This window comes from Ascaphus truei, chromosome 5 (assembly GCF_040206685.1).
Source record: "Ascaphus truei isolate aAscTru1 chromosome 5, aAscTru1.hap1, whole genome shotgun sequence".
In the NCBI taxonomy this organism is placed as follows: Eukaryota; Metazoa; Chordata; class Amphibia; order Anura; family Ascaphidae; genus Ascaphus; species Ascaphus truei.
The window spans coordinates 239088873-239096668 of NC_134487.1; the positions used below are offsets into that span (position 1 = coordinate 239088873).

The 7796-nt window shown below is 34.5% G+C and overlaps 1 non-coding gene across 1 annotated transcript; it reads right to left on the reverse strand.

Annotated features, from left to right (window-relative positions):
* Positions 1-823: 823 nt before the first annotated feature.
* Positions 824-907, reverse strand: TRNAL-UAA (transfer RNA leucine (anticodon UAA)). The gene has a single exon. It is a non-coding gene; the product is annotated as a tRNA-Leu (tRNA).
* Between the last annotated feature and the right edge of the window lie 6889 nt (positions 908-7796).

Here is a 7796-nt window from a genome sequence, read left to right on the forward strand (position 1 = left end):
AATTTGATTCGTGAGGTTGTTACTAACGTGAATGTCCGCTTCAAGAAAAATGCAGAGTTATTGCTCAGTAAAATGTTTCAGGCTAAACATATTACAAGCTGGAATGACAAAGGGGAGTTTATTTATAAAAAACAGGTTATACCGGGCTCTAATTTACTGGATTTGGTACGCGGTGTTACACAAAGTCACACTGTTACAAAGCGTAAAATACCACAGGGTTGGAGCCCTTTTCTGGCTGCGATGGCTGAACTGAATATCCCCTCATCGGTTGTGGGTAATGCAACAAATAGAGAAAGCCTGGATCGCTTAAAAATACTGCCCCCCGATACAACGAACCCTCCTTCATCATCCCTTTTAACTCCTCAGAAAAGAACCTCTGATTTGCGTTACAGTTCTTTAAGTGCCCCTGGCTTAACATCCCCGCCGGGTTATTTACTAAACAAGAGGAGGGGTAGTCTATTATTGCCGTCGGCTGACTGGTTGAAACTGTAAATAAGCTGTTTAATTTTTTTTTTTTCCCTCTGTAAAATAAGACATTGTATTGCTGTCCCTCTATACTATGTATCGTACTAACTCAACGCCTCTAGATGATTTTAGTCTATTAAGGACTTAACAGCCGTTTTACTTTTTTACTTGTAAATACGTCTTGTAATTATTTCCTGGTGAAAACTGTGTTATCTTTTAAAAATAAAATAAGCAATTTTTGACTCATACAATTGTGCTTTTTATTTATATGTAACCCCCGACTGTTGCGGCTAATCCCTGTACCGTCTCTATACAAATAAAAAATATATACAAATAAAAAGAATATATAAAAATATTATGTCTGGGGTGGGATTCGAACCCACGTGGACATACGTCCATTGGATCTTAAGTCCAACGCCTTAAACCACTCGGCCACCCTGACACTTGAGGGTTTAGCCTCTTAAAGCCGTATTCTGTCTGAATTTAAAAAAAAATGCTACGCCCTCTTTTCAACGTCATTTGAACTTTTCTGACATGCGCACTGCGTTATTTCAGAATAAACATGTCCAGACGTGCCTCAGTATGAAAAAAAACATGTTCGGGCATGCCCCAAAAGCCTATAAACATGCCCGGACATGCCCCGCGTATGTATACGCCCCCTCCAATCTACGTCAACAGTACGCACCAATCACAAAAAAGAATAAAAAAATGCACATCATAATAAAAAATGGAGTCTGGGGGATGTCAACCGCGGTTTTTTGGCTTAGGAGGCGTCAACTGCGGTTTTTTGGCGTAGGGGGCGTCAACCGCGGTTTTTTGGCGCAGGGGGCGGCAACCTAAAAAATGCGCAGGGGGCGGGGCCGGATACGGATGGGGCGGGACCGGATACGGAAGGGGCGGGACATAGGGCGGGTTTAAGGCCAAAAGGGGGCGGGGCTTAGGGGAAAAGGGGGCGTGGTACCTGTCAAAAAAAGTTTGACATAATGTATGCCTCCCTACTACTCAGGATCATGCAAAGTATTATGCTGCTTAACTCAGGCTTCTGCCTGCTTTATTTTCATCCAAGTAAGGTACTGCAGCTTTAACATGTGAAGGTTAGAGGTACTCAGATACTTTCATTCAGCAGTTCACATATTTCAGTGTTACCATATTTCCCACACTGTTATTTCAAGAAATAAAACCAAAATCATATAAGCAAAATCCTATCCCTTTCAGGGATCTAACTACACATCAGAATCAGTCTCTCTAACAGCTGCTGGCCAACTAAACTGGTTCCCCAGCTTAAAACAATGCTCTCTCATTTAGGGTCACAAGATACAGTACAGTCTTTTAGCAACAGCAGTAACCATTTGTTTTGTCTTATCTGTTCGTGGAGTCCAGGCAAATCCTCTGGTACTGTGATACGTGGAGGGGCCGTCAACCCCGATACTGGATGCAGGGGAGCAGCGACACCCCCAGCCCCCAGGCTCCAAGGAGAGAGAGTGAAATGCAAAACCTCTCTGCTCTAAGTACCTGTGCATGTGATTAGAAGAGCAGGTGAGGGAGAACTAGAGCCATTGTAATCTGTGGTCTGGATTTTCCATCCAGCTGCCTGAGTTAATGGGAAGCTGTGGAACGGATCATTAACTATTCCTGCACTTTCTGCTCTAAAACGGGGCAGAAAGCTGCCTAACATCTTTGGACTATGTCACAATCACTATATAATGATAATGTAGCGATGTTCTGTGTATCACTATATAATGATAATGTAGCGATGTTCTGTGTATCACTATATAAAGATAATGTAGCGATGCTCTGTGTATCTCTATATAATGATAATGTAGCAATGCTCTGAGTATCTCTATATAATGATAATGTAGCGATGTTCTGTGTATCACTATATAATGATAATGTAGCGATGTTCTGCGTATCTCTATATAATGTAGCGATGTTCTGTGTATCTCTAAATAATGATAATGTAGCGATGTTCTGTGTATCACTATATAATGATAATGTAGCGATGCTCTGTGTATCACTATATAATGATAATGTAGCGATGTTCTGTGTATCTCTATATAATGATAATGTAGCGATGTTCTGTGTATCACTATATAATGATAATGTAGCGATGCTCTGTGTATCACTATATAATGATAATGTAGCGATGTTCTGTGTATCACTATATAATGATAATGTAGCGATGTTCTGTGTATCTCTATATAATGATAATGTAGCGATGTTCTGTGTATCTCTATATAATGATAATGTAGCAATGTTCTGTGTATCACTATATAATGATAATGTAGCGATGTTCTGTGTATCACTATATAATGATAATGTAGCGATGTTCTGTGTATCACTATATAATGATAATGTAGCGATGCTCTGTGTATCACTATATAATGATAATGTAGCGATGTTCTGTGTATCACTATATAATGATAATGTAGCGATGTTCTGTGTATCACTATATAATGATAATATAGCGATGTTCTGTGTATCACTATATAATGATAATGTAGCGATGCTCTGTGTATCACTATATAATGATAATGTAGCGATGTTCTGTGTATCTCTATATAATGATAATGTAGCGATGTTCTGTGTATCACTATATAATGATAATGTAGCGATGTTCTGTGTATCACTATATAATGATAAAGTAGCGATGCTCTGTGTATCACTATATAATGATAATGTAGCGATGTTCTGTGTATCACTATATAATGATAATGTAGCAATGCTCTGTGTATCACTATATAATGATAATGTAGCGATGTTCTGTGTATCACTATATAATGATAATGTAGCGATGTTCTGTGTATCACTATATAATGATAATGTAGCGATGTTCTGTGTATCTCTATATAATGATAATGTAGCGATGTTCTGTGTATCACTATATAATGATAATGTAGCGATGTTCTGTGTATCACTATATAATGATAATGTAGCGATGCTCTGTGTATCACTATATAATGATAATGTAGCGATGTTCTGTGTATCACTATATAATGATAATGTAGCGATGCTCTGTGTATCACTATATAATGATAATGTAGCGATGTTCTGTGTATCACTATATAATGATAATGTAGCGATGTTCTGTGTATCTCTATATAATGATAATGTAGCGATGTTCTGTGTATCACTATATAATGATAATGCAGCGATGCTCTGTGTATCACTATATAATGATAATGTAGCGATGTTCTGCGTATCTCTCTATATAATGATAATGTAGCGATGTTCTGTGTATCTCTCTATATAATGATAATGTAGCGATGTTCTGCGTATCTCTCTATATAATGATAATGTAGCGATGTTCTGTGTATCACTATATAATGATAATGTAGCGATGTTCTGTGTATCTCTATATAATGATAATGTAGCGATGTTCTGTGTATCACTATATAATGATAATGTAGCGATGCTCTGTGTATCACTATATAATGATAATGTAGCGATGTTCTGTGTATCACTATATAATGATAATGTAGTGCTGTTCTGTGTATCACTATATAATGATAATGTAGCGATGTTCTGTGTATCACTATATAATGATAATGTAGCGATGTTCTGCGTATCTCTATATAATGATAATGTAGCGATGTTCTGTGTATCACTATATAATGATAATGTAGCGATGTTCTGTGTATCTCTATATAATGATAATGTAGCGATGTTCTGTGTATCACTATATAATGATAATGTAGCGATGTTCTGCGTATCTCTATATAATGATAATGTAGCGATGTTCTGTGTATCTCTATATAATGATAATGTAGCGATGTTCTGTGTATCACTATATAATGATAATGTAGCGATGTTCTGTGTATCACTATATAATGATAATGTATCGATGTTCTGTGTATCTCTATATAATGATAATGTAGCGATGTTCTGTGTATCACTATATAATGATAATGTAGCGATGTTCTGTGTATCTCTATATAATGATAATGTAGCGATGTTCTGTGTATCACTATATAATGATAATGTAGCGATGTTCTGTGTATCACTATATAATGATAATGTAGCGATGTTCTGTGTATCACTATATAATAAAAATGTAGCGATGCTCTGTGTATCTCTATATAATGATAATGTAGTGATGTTCTGTGTATCACTATATAATGATAATGTAGCGATGTTCTGTGTATCACTATATAATGATAATGTAGCGATGTTCTGTGTATCTCTATATAATGATAATGTAGCGATGTTCTGTGTATCACTATATAATGATAATGTAGCGATGTTCTGTGTATCACTATATAATGATAATGTAGCGATGCTCTGTGTATCACTATATAATGATAATGTAGCGATGTTCTGTGTATCTCTATATAATGATAATGTAGCGATGTTCTGTGTATCTCTATATAATGATAATGTAGCGATGTTCTGTGTATCACTATATAATGATAATGTAGCGATGTTCTGTGTATCACTATATAATGATAATGTAGCGATGTTCTGTGTATCACTATATAATGATAATGTAGTGATGTTCTGTGTATCACTATATAATGATAATGTAGCGATGTTCTGCGTATCTCTCTATATAATGATAATGTAGCGATGTTCTGTGTATCTCTCTATATAATGATAATGTAGCGATGTTCTGCGTATCTCTCTATATAATGATAATGTAGCGATGTTCTGGCTATCACTATATAATGATAATGTAGCGATGTTCTGTGTATCTCTATATAATGATAATGTAGCGATGTTCTGTGTATCACTATATAATGATAATGTAGCGATGTTCTGTGTATCTCTATATAATGATAATGTAGCGATGCTCTGTGTATCACTATATAATGATAATGTAGCGATGCTCTGTGTATCACTATATAATGATAATGTAGCGATGTTCTGTGTATCACTATATAATGATAATGTAGTGCTGTTCTGTGTATCACTATATAATGATAATGTAGCGATGTTCTGTGTATCACTATATAATGATAATGTAGCGATGTTCTGCGTATCTCTATATAATGATAATGTAGCGATGTTCTGTGTATCACTATATAATGATAATGTAGCGATGTTCTGCGTATCTCTATATAATGATAATGTAGCGATGTTCTGTGTATCACTATATAATGATAATGTAGCGATGTTCTGCGTATCTCTATATAATGATAATGTAGCGATGTTCTGTGTATCTCTATATAATGATAATGTAGCGATGTTCTGTGTATCACTATATAATGATAATGTAGCGATGTTCTGTGTATCTCTATATAATGATAATGTAGAGATGTTCTGTGTATCACTATATAATGATAATGTAGCGATGCTATGTGTATCACTATATAATGATAATGTAGCGATGTTCTGTGTATCTCTATATAATGATAATGTAGCGATGTTCTGTGTATCTCTATATAATGATAATGTAGCGATGTTCTGTGTATCACTATATAATGATAATGTAGCGATGTTCTGTGTATCTCTATATAATGATAATGTAGCGATGTTCTGTGTATCACTATATAATGATAATGTAGCGATGCTCTGTGTATCACTATATAATGATAATGTAGCGATGTTCTGTGTATCTCTATATAATGATAATGTAGCGATGTTCTGTGTATCACTATATAATGATAATGTAGCGATGCTCTGTGTATCACTATATAATGATAATGTAGCGATGCTCTGTGTATCACTATATAATGATACTGTAGCGATTTTCTGTGTATCACTATATAATGATAATGTAGTGCTGTTCTGTGTATCACTATATACAGTAATGGTAATGTAGTGATGTTCTGTGTATCACTATATAATGATAATGTAGCGATGTTCTGTGTATCTCTATATAATGATAATGTAGCGATGTTCTGTGTTTCACTATATAATGATAATGTAGCGATGTTCTGTGTATCACTATATAATGATAATGTAGCGATGTTCTGTGTATCTCTATATAATGATAATGTAGCGATGTTCTGTGTATCACTATATAATGATAATGTAGCGATGTTCTGTGTATCTCTATATAATGATAATGTAGCGATGTTCTGTGTATCACTATATAATGATAATGTAGCGATGTTCTGTGTATCACTATATAATGATAATGTAGCGATGCTCTGTGTATCACTATATAATGATAATGTAGCGATGTTCTGTGTATCTCTATATAATGATAATGTAGCGATGTTCTGTGTATCACTATATAATGATAATGTAGCGATGCTCTGTGTATCACTATATAATGATAATGTAGCGATGCTCTGTGTATCACTATATAATGATACTGTAGCGATTTTCTGTGTATCACTATATAATGATAATGTAGTGCTGTTCTGTGTATCACTATATACAGTAATGGTAATGTAGCGATGTTCTGTGTATCACTATATAATGATAATGTAGCGATGTTCTGTGTATCTCTATATAATGATAATGTAGCGATGTTCTGTGTATCACTATATAATGATAATGTAGCGATGTTCTGTGTATCACTATATAATGATAATGTAGCGATGTTCTGTGTATCACTATATAAAGATAATGTAGCGATGCTCTGTGTATCTCTATATAATGATAATGTAGCAATGCTCTGAGTATCTCTATATAATGATAATGTAGCGATGTTCTGTGTATCACTATATAATGATAATGTAGCGATGTTCTGCGTATCTCTATATAATGTAGCGATGTTCTGTGTATCTCTAAATAATGATAATGTAGCGATGTTCTGTGTATCACTATATAATGATAATGTAGCGATGTTCTGTGTATCACTATATAATGATAATGTAGCGATGCTCTGTGTATCACTATATAATGATAATGTAGCGATGTTCTGTGTATCTCTATATAATGATAATGTAGCGATGTTCTGTGCATCACTATATAATGATAATGTAGCGATGCTCTGTGTATCACTATATAATGATAATGTAGCGATGTTCTGTGTATCACTATATAATGATAATGTAGCGATGTTCTGTGTATCTCTATATAATGATAATGTAGCGATGTTCTGTGTATCACTATATAATGATAATGTAGAGATGTTCTGTGTATCACTATATAATGATAATGTAGCGATGTTCTGTGTATCACTATATAATGATAATGTAGCGATGCTCTGTGTATCACTATATAATGATAATGTAGCGATGTTCTGTGTATCACTATATAATGATAATGTAGCAATGTTCTGTGTATCACTATATAATGATAATATAGCGATGTTCTGTGTATCACTATATAATGATAATGTAGCGATGCTCTGTGTATCACTATATAATGATAATGTAGCGATGTTCTGTGTATCTCTATATAATGATAATGTAGCGATGTTCTGTGTATCACTATATAAT